This window comes from Marmota marmota, unplaced genomic scaffold (assembly GCF_001458135.2).
Source record: "Marmota marmota marmota unplaced genomic scaffold, marMar, whole genome shotgun sequence".
NCBI lineage: Eukaryota > Metazoa > Chordata > Mammalia > Rodentia > Sciuridae > Marmota > Marmota marmota.
This window is the reverse complement of record NW_025999894.1, coordinates 256,034-271,359: the sequence shown is the minus strand read 5'-3', so window position 1 is coordinate 271,359 and position 15,326 is coordinate 256,034. Positions and strand designations below refer to the sequence as shown.

Here is a 15,326-nt window from a genome sequence, read left to right as displayed (position 1 = left end):
GGGGGGGGGGGTAGTTGAATAGGGTCTCACCCCATTTCCCAGCTGCTCTTGAACTCCAGAACTGGATCCTCCTGTCTCAACCTCCCAAATAGCTGGGACACCACTAAGTCCAACTGGCATGGATTGTTTTTAAGGGAAAAGTTTTGAACAGACACAAAGTGCATAAGGGATACAGAAAACCTGAATGAGATAGAGAGAGTACGTTTCTAGAACAAAATCTCTGTCATTAGTATCTAAGGGTGTGGCATGTCCACGGGGCTTGTGTAGGAACTGGCCACAGTCAGGAAGGATGAGGCAGAACAGAGAGGGGCTCCACTAAAGGGCCCTGGGTGACTTTACATGTCAGGCATGTGACCTACATCCCTGACCTTGACCTTCATTATGTGACACCTCTCAGGGGTCCTCCCATTTGTGACATCCCCAGATACAGTTCTCCCGCACATTTGACCCAGGGTGTGACCTGCCCACAAGACTCCTCTGTGAACCTGTCAGTGTCACTCTTGCCCTCTCTGTTTTCTGATTTGACCAGTGTGGAGTGCCAATGAGGGCATGTGTGGAAATAAATGAAGACCACCCAAATGAGAAAAGCATAGAACTTGTTGTTGCAAGCAGTCAGCCTCCAGCACTTGGGTTTGGCAGAAACTTGACAGTGGAGAGAGGATTGGGAAAGCTTTATGGTGGAGTAAGAGATGGTTTTTGATGTTCCCTAATTGGATGCTGTTGACCAGAAGTGGGGCATCCTATTTGATTAGTTAGGGCGAACATATTTGGCTTCCTCTGGGTGGCCCCAAGTTGGGAGCACGGATATAAATTAGCCGAATGGGCTGGCATAAGCCTGTAATCCCAGTGGCTCGGGAAGCTGAGGCAAGAGGATCACAAGTCCAAAGCCAGTCTTAGCAACTTAACGAGACCCTGTCTCAAAATAAAATATAAAAAAGGTCTGGGATATGGCTCAGTGGTTGAGTGCCCCTGTGTTCAATCCCTGGTACAAAAAAAAAAAAAAAAAGGCAGCTGTTTCTTGTTAACTAATTCCTGGACATTTCAGGTTTGATTGCTACAGGTTATTGTCATTGCTGTTCTTCCAGGATTGTCACCAGACTTCCTACAAGTCATATGACTTCCTATGAGGCTGGCTTTCTGGGCTGGATCCTAGATGAGGGGTTGGTTTCCTAGACTGCTTGCTCCAGACTGTGGATCAGTGTTCTATTTTTATATCTGATCTGTCCATTCCTATATTTAGTTGTTCAAAGGGAATTCCCCACTGTCTCCCTATAGGGTCTCTGCAAACTGTGGCCATCACAGACTCATGAGTGACTCTCTCCATAGGACTCTCTTGTCTCCAGGTGCTGGTAACTCCTGCCAGCTCTCAGGTCTGCAGACCCCAGTATGGCAAAGCACCCTCCCCTGGCTAGCCCCAGGGCGCTTCACCAGCCTGGACTGTCCCTGAAGGGTGTTCCCTTAAAGGATCTATCCCATGAGGCCATGCACCACAGGATTCCTGCCTTGAAGCACCCAGTAGGACTGTCAAGAGGGACTCATGACCACATCCTCTCATCCTCACCTCCAAAGAGCTGGAATGAGGTTGGTCTTCAGAATTAAGAGTGTTCCTATTGGAATCTGCTCCTCCAACGGGCTATAGTCTGGGTGTATGTTGCTAAAGCTGCAAGAGTGAAGCAGAACAAGCCAAGATGCCGAAGCTGCCTCTGTTTCCTCCTACCTACATGCCATCGGTATTTGGTGTTCAGCATGGACATCTCTTGACTAGCAGCCTCAGCCCTGCCTCTCAGGAAGGGCACCCTTCCTTGAGGAGTGACTACAGCCCTGGAGGACTTTCCCTGGCCAGACCTGGGTGGAGGGGTCTCCACAACCTCATATACTTGAGCCATTCATGGGAGAGAAAATGCTAGAAGGTAGATGTCAGAACGAAATGCAGCTACCACATGTTCCTGGAAATACACAGAACTGACAGTGGCTGAGAATAGGAACAACAAGTGACCGAGAGGAAACTAGATATCTTTTTTAAATGTCCGAAGCACATTACAAAACTAGAAGGTAGCATTTGTATAAAACAAATAGAATGATACAGACTCCCAAGCACACATAGGACTGAAGAGGAACATGTCCAATGTTAGAGTGGTTATCTCTGGGTGGCAAGATGACATTTTTTGGGGGGAGGGGCAGGTCTTTTTGCCTGTGCTTTTTCATTTTTCTGCAAGGGACAATAAAGAATAGTGTGCTGACCTGTGGTTGTATGTCCTGGTTCTAAATTCTAACTACACCTGTTATTAATTGTGTGATCTTGGACAATATATTTAACTTCTGAGTGCCAATTTTCCTCGTATATTAACAGAAATAATAATAGTTCCTCCCTCACTAGGCAAATGAGAGAATTCAGGGAATGAATTATGTAAAGCATTTTGAACAGTGTGAGGCATGTAGTAAACACAGACACTGGTGTTGTGATTATTATTACTCTTCTTAAGTCACTGATATTTCCAAGGCTAAGACACAGCTCATTTGATCAGTCAGTGAAGGAAGAGAGCATACATTCAGAATGTGGATTAAGAGCCAGACTCCGGGGCATATACCTGTAGTCTCTCAGGAGATTGAGGGCAGGAGGATCATTTGAACCTAGGAATTTAAAATCAACCTGGGCAACATTGTGAGACTCCCAACCCCAAAACAAAACTAAACGAAAAACAGCCAACCAAACAAAAATCTCCCTAAAACTTAGATTAAGTGTTCTGCTGTCACCCAGATTTTTTGTCCCTGAGATTTTGTGTTTGGTACTGTGGACAGATTTTTCAGATTGTCACCAAATTCATCCACTGAAGCCATTACAGGCAGCTTTGGTCTTGTCAGGACTTCCTGGGTCTGAGATTTTGACCACAATTACAAAAAGACAACAAAGGAAAAGAGTTTTACCAGCTTAAAAAAAAAATTCAGATTACCAGCAGAGGGCACAAGTGGTAAACCCAGGAAAAAGCAGGAGGCCACCTGGAACATCTTTTTTTCTCTAATGGTGCTAGTAAACTGAGTTACACCTAAAAGATTTTTTAGAAAACTGTGTAGCCAAGTGAGCATATAAAATGGTCACCATAATTAAAAATAGTTTCAAGGGCTGGCACATTGCAAGTAGTAACATTTTATTTATTTTTTTAATTTTTTATTTTTTTTCAAAATATTTATTTTTTAGTTTTTCAGCGGACACAACATCTTTGTTTGTATGTGGTGCTGAGGATTGAACCCGGGCTGCACGCATGCCAGGCGAGCGCGCTACCGCTTGAGCCACATCCCCAGCCCTGCAAGTAGTAACATTTTAAAATAAAACGGTTACATCACTCTTTTAAATATATCCAATGAAGTGTAAACACCACAATAATTTGATACTGCCATCCATTTAAAAAATATAAGAAGAAACTCTTCTTTAACAGTCAGAAAATTTGCTTCAAGTCACTTATTTACCACGCTATCATGCTTCTTGCCACAAAAATACAAATACAAACTGGAAATTATAATGTGCTCCTTCCTGAGACCTTCAAAATCAGGGCTAGAACTCAGGGGCACTCAACTACTGACATCCCCAGCCCTTTTTATTTTGAGATAGGGTCTTGCTAAGTTGCTTAGGGCCTTCCTAAATTGCTGAGGCTGGCCTTGAACTCGTGATCCTCCTGCCTCAGCCTCCTGAGCTGCTGGGATTATAGATGTGTACCATCACAGCTTGTGTTAGCAATTTTTCTTTGGGATGAATTATTAGTACCGTGTTGATACAAACAGCACAATTATACTGCAAGGTTTTCACATTGTCAAATTGCCCCTTTTCTTTGGTGCTTGAGAAGTCTTTACACCCTGGGTAATATTCTCTAGTGAGATGCCATGTGGTTGAGAAGGTGGCTTTTTTGGTGACAATAAGAGAATGCAAAAGAAACCAAAAAGAAGGCTCAACTGAAGGTTCTTTCTGAGGCAGGGCAGTTTTAACAAGAATTTTGAGGATCCAGGTACATCAGTTTCTTTTAAGAATTATTTTAATGATTCTCGTCACCTGGAGAACCTTCCCATGTTGGAATACATCTACTCCAGTTTGAAAATGCCATCAAAACTTGCTATGGAGAGAATGGAGAATGAAAAAGCTGAGCTAATTATCCACAGCAGAGCAAAGATGGAAAAGGGATGAATAGAAATTTTTTTTTTTCAAAATTGTTACCAAATAACATCAATATTTTATGGATAGGAATCACAGGGCAATCATCAGGTAATATTTTAGTTTTGAATGTTATATATTATGTTAAACTGTTTATAAGTGTTATACCTGTCTACATGCTATTTGATTGCCTTATTTTGCACACTGGAAGCATTACACCTCTTTAAATTCCATTTTTAGCAAGCCTTGGAAGTAAAATTTGAATGGGAGGAAAAAATAATATCTGAAAACCATCTAATTGTTTTTTAATTAAAAAATAGGAATGATTTATCATTGAATGTAGCCTGAGTCCTCTGCCTTTTGAAGATCTTACCCAGTGCCTCTTCTTAGATGTTTTGCAATGGGATAATATATATGTTTATTTTATATATATATATATTTTACTATAATGAAATACCTGAGGCTGGGAACTTAAAAAGAAAAGAAGTCTACAGCTCACAGTTTTGGAAGCTGAAAAATCCAAACAGCGTCTCCCTGGCTATGGTGAGGTCTCTCTTGGTTCCATTATCTCCTGGCAGCCACCATAATGTTAGGAGTATGAATGTAAGGGGAGATCATATGGCCAGACAGGAAGCCAGAGAACCATTCAGGGATCAGGCTCAGGTTTTATAACAACCTGCCTTAATCCAAAAACTGCCTTAATCCCTTCTGAGGTTAGTGCCCTCAATGACCTCCTACTAGGTCACCTCACTTCTTATATCACCACACTGAGGACCAAATTTCCAATACATGAATCTTTGGGTTACAAACCACATCAAGACCATAGCAATGTGCGTTCTAACAGAAGGAACAGGCTGAATTTTTATTTTTATTTTTGAGATAGAGTCTCATTAAAACGAGGGATGAAGCTGCTTCTGGAGATTCAGAGATGATATTCTTCATCTATGACCTCTCCCATCTTGAAAATATAGAATTTATTCATTCTGAATGTTTTGTTCCTGAGGGCAGCAGGTGCTCACGGTGCATTTATGGGGCATGCAGAGAGCAACTGCAGAGTTGGGTATTCCTGTCTCTTAAGTATCTGATATTAAATTATGATTTTTTATTTCCTCTCTGCCTCTAGAATCAGGCAGAAGTAATTTCCAGTCACCTCTCTGCCACTTTGCCATTTAGCCTTGGGCAAGTTATTTAACCCTTTGAATCTAAACTACCCCATCTACAGAAAGAGAGTAATAATTCCCTGTCAGACATTGTGAGCGTGGAGTTAATGGCTGAGAGCTCTCGGCACAGCCATGGAATAAGGCAAAGTTAATGCTGTTACAAAAGGGAAATGCTATTACGTAAAAATGGGTAATGGTATCGTAATATTATGGATGTCATTATTATTAATAATCCTGGAGACAGGATCAAATAGAGCAATGGTGAGCTAGGCACTATGGAAATCTCAGAGAACTCCACGGGTATTGCTGGTTATTTTTACTAATGTGGATAGATGTAAAAAATTTTTTTTAATGAAGAACAGCTTTTCAGAGCCATTCCTGTGTCTGCAGAGGTCTGCATGTTCTCTGAAGAACCTATTCAAAATATCCCCAATAGGTATACTTGAGATGGGGTCTTTTGCTCTTCCCCATAGGCATTATCTGGCCAATCCAACAGACATATAAACAAAAGATTTGGATTTGGATTTTTAAAAAAAAGGATATTCAAGTGACAAAATACATCCATGAAAAGATGACTCCTCATTAGCCCTCAGGGAAATGCAAATTAAAATTACAATATGATACCCCCCGCCTCTTTCACACACATACACACAACCTGGAAAGCTAAAATGAAAAAATACCATGCATGTTGGTCAAAAAGTACACAAATGGAAACTTCCTACAATTTCCTGGTAGGTCATAAATGGGTACTAACACTTTGGAAAAATTGATCAAAAAACGTTGGGACCCCAGGGATGTACTTCTTCATACATAGTCAACAGACATGTGTACGTGCATTCACTAAAAGATGTGGACCAGAGTGCTCATGAGGCACTATTCATAATAGATACAAACTGGAAAGAGGCCAAATGTTGCTTTGCAGAAAAGTGAATGAATTAGTTGTGGCATTATCCATAAGGTGGATGACAATGCAGTAGTGAGAATTAATAAACTATAACTACACAGCAGTGTGGGTGAATCTCACCACTGGGATAATGCTGGATGTCAGATGCCACACACACAAAACACGAGTAGTGCGTATTTCCACTTACATAAAATAGAGAATTAGGTATAGCAGAGCCATCTGTGTTATTTTCTGAGGTCACTTTAACAAATGATTGCCATCTTGATAACACAAATTTATTCTTTCACATTTCTGGAATCCAGGGCTCTGCAAACAAAGTGTCCACAAGGCCACATTCCCTCCAAAGGCTCTAAGGGAGGATCCTTCCTTACCTTTTCCAGTGGCTCCACGAATTCCTTGGCTTGTGGCCCCATCACTCCAGTCTTTGCTTCTGTCTTCACGTGGCCTTCTCCTCTGGGTCTGTGTCTTCACTTCTGTCTCCTTTAGGAACACCAGACACTGGATTTAAGACTCACTTGGTTAATTCATGATAATCTCATCTCAAGACCCCTTAAACTTAATTCCATCTGCAAAGGTGATGTTTCCAAATAAGGTTGCATTCACAAGGTCCAGGAGTTAAGATACAGACATATCTGTTGGGGGGGGTGGAGAGTGGGTACCGTTCAACTCTTTTCAATGCTGCTAAAAGTCAGGATGTTGGGCTGGGGATGTGGCTCAAGCGGTAGTGTGCTCGCCTGGCATGCGTGTGGCCCGGGTTCGATCCTCAGCACCACATACAAACAAAGATGTTGTGTCCACCCAAAACTAGAAAATAAATATTAAAAAATTCTCTCTCTTTAAAAAAAAATAAAAGTCAGGATGTTGGTTGCATTGGGGGAGGTTAATGACAGACAGGTCACAAGGAAGCCTTTGGGGGTGATGATGTTTTTAATCTGGGTACTGGTTTTTGCAGGTATGTTAACTCTGAAAAATTCATCCAACTATATAATCCGTGTGATGTTATTTATATATGTTAAACTACATATAGAACCCAGGGCCTCATTCATGTGTTCTACCACTAGCTATACCCCCAATTCCAACAATTCTTTTTTTTTAAACAAAATTCATTGAAGGGATTGCTAAAAATTTTCCACATTTCCTATTCTTCCTACCTTCCTAATGAGGATAATCTTGGTATCTCAGAGTAGACCACACACAGGGAAACATGACCAGTTCTGAACACTTTCATTTTTTTCAGAGTGTGGGAGTTTCAGTATAAGAGGGATCACTGAAAAAATATGTACCCCAAGAAGAAAACTTACAGAAATTTCCTTTTGGATGGAAAGAAATATGAAGATTCCTACTTCAGAGCATTCCAGAGCTATCACGGGGAAACAGAGACGACTTAGTATGTACCACTAAGAGCTAAGACTGGCAGAAGGAGGTTTCAGATTTCGCTTAGCATGATAAGCTTCCTGACCATCGGAGATGCATGGAAATGACATGAAGCATTAAGGCAGGCAGAATAGCACAGTTCTATCAGTTTCTGTCTCATAGATTTTGTTAGATGCACACATTCTCAGGACCACCATATCTTCTTGGAGCATTGGCTCCTTTACCATTAGGTATGCATTCATACCCCACTTCCCTCCATGGGGAACGGAAACCAGAGCCCCACGCATGCTAGGCAAAGTTCTACCACTGAGCCACAGCCCAGCCCTCCACAACGCTTCTCTTTATCTCTGATAACTTTCCTTGTTCTGAAGTCTACTTTGTCTGAAATTAATATAGCTCTCCTCCTTTCTTTTGATTACTGTTAGCATGACAGATCATTCTCCGTCTCTTTAATTGGTATGTCTTTACATTTAAAGTGGGCTTCTTTTAGACAACCGATAGTTGGTTCTTGTTTTTTAATCTACTCTGACAATCCCTTTAATCACTTTAATCACATTCAGAGTGACGACTGATAGTTGGTTTAATATCTACTATATTTGTTACCTTTGCTCTTTGTTCCTATTTTTATATCCCATTCCCTATTCTGCAGTTTACGGCTTTAACAACATGTTCATTATATAATCCCGTTTTCTCTCCTTTCTTAATAAATCAGCTATTCTTCTTATATTCTCTTTCTCCTTAATTTTTTAGTTGCCCTAGTAGTTTGCCATATGCATTATCATTTTCAAATAATAATCACTTCACAGGTAGTTCAAGTACTTTATAACAACAAAATAATCCTAATTCCTCTATCCTATCCTTTGTGTCATTTCACTTACATATTAGCATACTTATTGGCTACATGATCAAATACATTGTTGCTATTTATTTATTTTTTTTGCATGCTGTGGTCTAACCCCCAGCCTTGTGCATGCTAGGCATTGCTACAATTTTTTTAATAAATGAAAAATAAGCTTTTCTATAAGATTTTTTATAAACCCTTATCTGTTTCATTAATTAAGAAAAAGCTTTTATTTTACCTTCATATATACATATATATGTATATGTGTATATATGTGTGTGTGTGTGTGTGTGTGTGTGTGTATATATATATATATATATATATATATATATATATATATATATCTTCTCCATTGTTCTTCTTTTTTTAAATGTAGATCTGAATTTCTAACCTATATCCATTTCCTTCTCTCTGAAGAACTTCTTTTAACATATCTTGTAAGGCAAGTTTACTTGCAACAAATTCCCTTATTTTTTTTTTTTTTGTTTGTGTGAGAGACTTTTTATTTTTCCTTCACTTGTGAGTATTATTTTTTTCAGGGTATAGAATCCTAGTTTGGTGTGTTTTTTCCCCCTCAACATTTAAATATTTCTCTTTAAAATCTATTTTCTTCTTGCTTGCATGGTTTCTGAGAAGTCAGATATCATTCTTACTTTTCCTCTCCATAGGAAAGATTAATTTCCAATTGCTTGGTATTTTCTGAGCTTCCTGGATCTGTAGTTCAATGTCTCACATTAATCTGGAGGAAATTCTTAGTCATTATTGTATCAAATATTGCTTCTGTTCCTTTCTGTTTGGTGTTCCCATTACAGGCATGTTACATTTTTTGTAGCTCTTCTACTGGTCTTAGATATTATTCTATTGTTTTCTTTCTGGCCTTATTTGCTTTTTTTTTTCTTTTCTTTTTTGTCAGTTTCTAGTGTCACAGTCTCAAGCTCAGAGATTCCTCACCCCATTTAGACTATTGATGACTGGAGAGGAATTCCACATCTCTGTTCTAGTGTTGTTGATTTGTCTGTTTTTAAATCACTAGCATTTTCCCCTTCCCCGACTACCCTTTCTTAGAATTTCCACCTGTCCGCTTACAGTGCCCGTCTGTTCTTATATGTTGTCTACTTTGTTCCTCAAGGTCTTTAGTATATTAATCATGGTCTTAAAAAGTTTCTAGTCGGTTCATTCCAAAATTCTTGCCACATTTCCTGAAGTCAGGCTTTGTGTAGAACAGAATTGCCTTGGAATTATCAAGATTGTTCATCTTCCCCTCCATCTGCCAGGAACACACAGGAATTTTTCTTTTTATTTATCTATTTATTTATGTGTCTTTTACATACAAGACAATAGTGGAATGCATTACACTCATTATTACCCATTTACAGCACAAGTTTTCGTAACTCTCTATATAAAGTATGTTCATGCCAAATTATGCCATTATACATGTACTCTTTTTTTTTTTGCATTACAATTCTTAATACATATATACCACATTTTTTCATATCTCTGTTTGTATATAAGGTATGTTGACACCAACTTCAGATCTTCATACATATATTTTGTATAATGATGACCATCACATTCCCCCATCTTTGCTATTCCCCTTCTCCCTCCCTTTCCCTCCCACCCCTCTTCCCTATCTAGAATAATCACCATGAGAACCGAGTGAGGCTCTTGGAGGTAAAACTCATGAAAGTATGGGGCAGGGGCATGCCTGTGTCCCTGTGGAGGTCTCTAAACTAAGCCTCTAGCTACTTGTGAGATACAGCTCTGGTTTCCCTCCCTGATGCTGGTTCCCATAAATTTTTCTGTTTGTGGGTTTTTCCTCTGGTAAGTTGTGATTCTCTGTGTCTGCCAGTCTGCCTCATCTTTCAGGGGGTCAGTGTTTGGTCCTGTGACCTCACATGTCTGATACATTAAAAAAAGATTTGTTGAATTTTTAGTTTGTTCAACTTTTCCCTTAAAGATTAAGTGGTGATTTCTAAGTTCCTGGCATGAACTAGAATTAAGAAGTCCATAATGATTTTTTTAAAGTATTCCTCCCTCCCATCCCCTTCCCTCTGGCAGCCCCCTGCTTCATCCTCAGATTCAAGGGGTGGAACATGAACCAATCACCAAAACACATTCTCCAACCCAGTCCACAAGACCATTTGAAGACATCAAGACGTTCAGGGCAAAGATATTGACTTTCTCACTATAATCAAGCTGGTTGTCAGCTTGGGACATCCAGGTTGCTAGACTTACCTGCCCATGAACTAGATTTGTGTTGATTTTGCCACTTTGAATTATTTATGCTTCCCTTGGGAGGCAATCATGTTTTTAGGAATGTATGTCACATGGTTATTAATCTCCAAAGAGAAGGAAGGAGATAAGATTGAAATTCAAATTCCCCTCTACTTAAACCCTAACACACAGGAGTACCACAGTATCACAATATATATTGCAGAAAGCCATTTCAGTGCATGATAGATGCTTAAAGTGCAGTTTATTAAAAATATAATATAGCAGGCTGGGGTTATAGCTCAGTGGTAGAGCGCTGGCCTCCTCCACATGAGGCCCTGGGTTTGATCCTCAGCACCACATAAAAATAAATAAAATTAAAATGAATATATATATATATATATATATATATATATATATATATTTAAATATAAAATAGCACCCAAAGTAGCTAAACAGCTTGTTCACCCTTATAAAACAAAAGTTTATGGTGACTTTGTGAACAACATAGGTGTTACAGTTTGGGTAAGGATGCCCGGAAGGCCCATATGTTGGAAGCTTGATCCCCAGCTTCCTGCTATTAAGGAGATAGTAGAAACTAAGAGGTGGGGCCTAGTGGGATGTCTTCCGGTCATTAAGAGTGTGCCCTTGAAGTGGATGGTGGGACCGTAGCATCTTCCTTTTTATCTTTCATATCCTAGCCATGAAGGGAGGGAAAGATTCTGCCACATGCTCCACCATGATGTGCTCCCTCATCACAGTCCCAAAAGCGTGGGGCCAATTGACCACGGGCTAGAACCTCCCAAACTGAGCCAAAACCAATCTTTTCACTTTATAATATGATTATCTCAGGTATTTGCGAGAGCGCCATCTCCAATAATATAACATAATTAATGACTAACATAATAGGAAACTTGGCCCAGCGGTACGTTGAGTTTGAAAGGACTTTGGCAAGTTATTCTATCAATGTTTGTTTCCTAGTCAGAGAAGATGATTTCGCTCAGCAGAGTGCAGATAAAAGGCTCAGCAGATTCAGGGAAGAAGTGAAGGAAAACCTCTTGGTCAAAATTTAGGGGAATATTTAAGTTCCAAGAATAAAGAGAATATCAGTCAAGTGTTCATGAAGGGAGGGGGAGGCAGGTTTTTTTTTGTTTTTTTTTTTGTATCATTTAGGATCCCTTCCTCAGCAAGAAGTAGGTACTGGGCCAAAGATAAGAACTCAGTGGGAAGGAAGGCCCAGGGTATGGTCATCCAGGGCTGTGGCTGTACTCTCCTTTGTGAAATAAATCTGACTCTTGGGTGGTGATTAAAAGCACATGCCACATTCCACAGGTAGAAGACTACAAACAACACTTTGGACCCTGAGATAAAACAAACTAAACCAAACCAAAACCCAGGGTCACTGTGTGAGTTCTGGAGACCTAAAGCAGTGAAACTTGAATTGTTTCTAGAAATTGTTGACTCCCTGACCTAAGCTCCTTCTCCTTAACTTTTTAATCCAAAGATGTGTTAAAATCTATATGAATATGATTTTCATACAAAAATTTTGCTGTTTTTTTTTCTGTCATATCATGGACAGATCATTTTTAATTTTTTTTTTTAGTTATAGGTGGATACAATACCTTGATTTTTATTTATATGTATGTGGTGCTGAGGATTGAACTTAGTGCCTCACATGTTCTAGGCGAGTGCTCTACCACTGAGCCACAACCCTGGTCTGAACAGATAGAATTTTGAACCTTATTAATCTTGTTTGTCTCACTTTCCCTCCAAAAACGTATAATAGTTCCTTATTTGGCAATCCTTTCTCTGAAATTGATCTCACAATCTGTTATGTAAATAACATTCTCCTCTTCTCTAAAATGCATCTATCTGGCTCTTCCCTCCATAGCTGATGGTTGAAATGTCCACCAAGAGAGCAGCTAGAGGTACTTACTTACCAGAGCCAAGAAAACTGCCCTTCAGGGTCTCTCTGCCTAGACAGAGATGAATTTCATAAAGCAATTCAGCTCGATATTCGGTGATTCTGTTTTTTTGACTATGTATTTGCTGGCTCTGATTCTGGTTTACTTTCTAGATTAGATCTGGTTCTTGGCCAAGTCGGTTTCTGGTTTTGGTTCTGACTTGTATACAGAGATTTATTTTCCCATCAGTGGGGTTTTGACCATGTCAGGACCATTTAGTGGTTGCTATTGAGAGTGGACAACAGGAATTCTGGTTCTTAAGGGTTTTTTGCTTGTTTATTTATCTTGGGGATCCTGATACCTCCTGGGATCCTCAGTTTTGTTTTTATTGTTTGGATACCAGTAGGAGCTCAAGTCACAAAATACAAAAAAGTGTTTTTCTCTCCCTAGAATGGAGAACAGCCCTTTGATACCTGCCACTCAACCAACTGGTTAGTTTTGAGGGTTTTAGTTTCCTTTACTACCTGTGGGTAAAGTTAGTAAAACTGAAAAAGTTGGTTCTCTTGGGCTGGGGATGTAGGGGTAAAGTACTTGTTTATCATATATGAGGCCCTGGGTTCAATCCTCGACACTTACTGCCCAAAGGGGGAGAAAAAGTTGGTTCTTTTGATATGTGCATAAAAAAAAAAAAACTTTCACTTTTACCAGCAATAGAAAATTGCCTTTTACTATGGTCTGTTCATAGCTTCTCTATAATGTTCTCTCTCTTTCATTGGCTGGTGGGCGTGTATGAGGCAGAGCTCTACCTTTTTAAGTTCCACTGCTTCTCACACCATCACACTAAGGACAGGCCCCCAACATATGAACCCTTGGGGGATACCCTCAAACTATATCCAGATCCTAGGAAGAAGCGATACATTTTGAAGATGGTGGAAGAGGCCGCAAGCCAAGGAATACTGGTCCTTCTAGAAGCTAGAAAAGGAAGGGAAACAGATTCTCCCCTATGACCTCCAGAAATCCACAGAAAATGAATTAATACATTCAAATCTCTGCTCTGTCATCACATTTCTTCTTTCTGACTTTGACCTTTTGGGTCCCTCAAGAGAGTAAGTGTATGTTGTTTCAAGGTCTAAGTTTGTGGTAGTTTATTATAGCAGTCTATAAACATTAATCAAAAAAAAAAAAAAAGGCACCAAAACAAACAGACAAACAAAGGCCTTCACAAAACCCTGAACAGACCAGCATGTTAGTCTACTTTCCATTTCCATTTCTGTGACAAAATAACAGAGACTGGGCACTTTACCAAGAAAAGAGGTATACTTAGCTCACCGTTCTGGGGATTCAAGAGTATGATGTCTGCACCATTCTGCTCTGGTAAGAACTTTCTGGGTATATCACGATATAGCATCCTGTTGGAAGCGCACGTAAGAGGGGGAGATTGTACAGTGAGATATGATGCCTGAGGGATTCAGGGGTCAGGCTTGCTTTTTAAAACCACCTTCTTTTGCAGAAACTAACCATTAATTCCTTCCCAGGGCAATGCCCCATGACCTCCACTAGGCCCCATCTTTTAAAGATTTCATTACCTCAAAACTGCCACAGATTTGGGTCCACTGAGAACCCAAACTCCAACACATGAACATCTGGGGGACATGCTCCAGCCATATCCAAAGTATAGCAACCAAAAACTCCAGAAGAAACAGAAAATTTGCTTTTTTTCCCTTCTTAATTTGAACCAAAATAAACCTCTCCTAAAAATCATCAGATGAGCTTTGACAACCTTCCATCATTCAAGGAATAAATCATTCTTATGGTCTTTGAATAAATAGTGAGTATAAAAACAGAAATCTTTTTTTAAAAAATTTTTTATTAGTTGCTCAAAAACATTACAATGATCTTGACATATCATACATTTGATTCAAATGGGGTACGTAATCTTAATCTTATTTTTCCATGTGTACAGATTGCAGGATCACATTGGTTATACAGCCACGTTTATACATAGGGCCATACTAGTGTCTATCATATTGTGCTGCCCTTCTATCCCCCCTCCCCTCCCCTCCCCCTTTCTACCCAATCTACTGTGACACGTTTCTCTCTTTCTCTTTTTTCTTTCCCCTCACACCATCTTATATGTAATTTTGCATAACAATGAGGGTCTCCTACCACCTTCCGTGCAATTCCCCTTCTCTCTCCCATTCCCACGCACCTCTCGTCCCTATTTAATGGTAATCTTCTTCTCATGCTCTTCCTCCCTGTTCTGTTTTGAGTCGCCCCCCTTATATCAAAGAAGACATTCTGCATTTGTTTTTTAGGGATTGGCTAGCTTCACTTAGCATAATCTGCTCTGATACCATTCATTTCCCTGCAAATGCTGTGATTTTGTTGTTTTTTTAGTGCTGAGTAATATTCCATTGTGTATAAATGCCACATTTTTTTTATCCATTCATCTAGTGAAGGGCATCTATGTTGGTTCCACAGTCTAGCTATTGTGAATTGTGCTGCTATGAACATTGATGTAGCTGTGTCCCTGTTGTATGCTCTTTTTAGGTCTTTTGGGTATAGTCCGAGAAGGGGAATAGCTGGGTCAAATGGTAGTTCCATTCCCAGCTTTCCAAGGAATCTCCATACTGCTTTCCAAATTGGCTGAACCAATTTGCAGTCCCACCAGCAATGTACAAGTGTACCCTTTTCCCCACATCCTCACCAGCACTTGTTGTTGTTTGACTTCATAATGGCTGCCATTCTTACTGGAGTGAAATGGTATCTTTTTTTTTTTTTTTTATTTTTT

The 15,326-nt window shown here is 39.7% G+C and overlaps 1 protein-coding gene and 1 long non-coding RNA gene across 2 annotated transcripts in view; both read left to right on the top strand.

Annotated features, from left to right (window-relative positions):
* LOC125614127 overlaps positions 1-2,241 on the top strand; it is a 7,060-nt gene extending 4,819 nt beyond the window's left edge. The window contains exon 2 of the long non-coding RNA XR_007344772.1: positions 1,327-2,241. This is a non-coding gene — a long non-coding RNA (uncharacterized LOC125614127). The remainder of the gene's footprint in view (positions 1-1,326) is intronic.
* The window catches only part of LOC107157133 (multidrug and toxin extrusion protein 1), a 612,661-nt gene that overhangs the window by 552,037 nt on the left and 45,298 nt on the right, over positions 1-15,326 (top strand). The window lies entirely within an intron of this gene.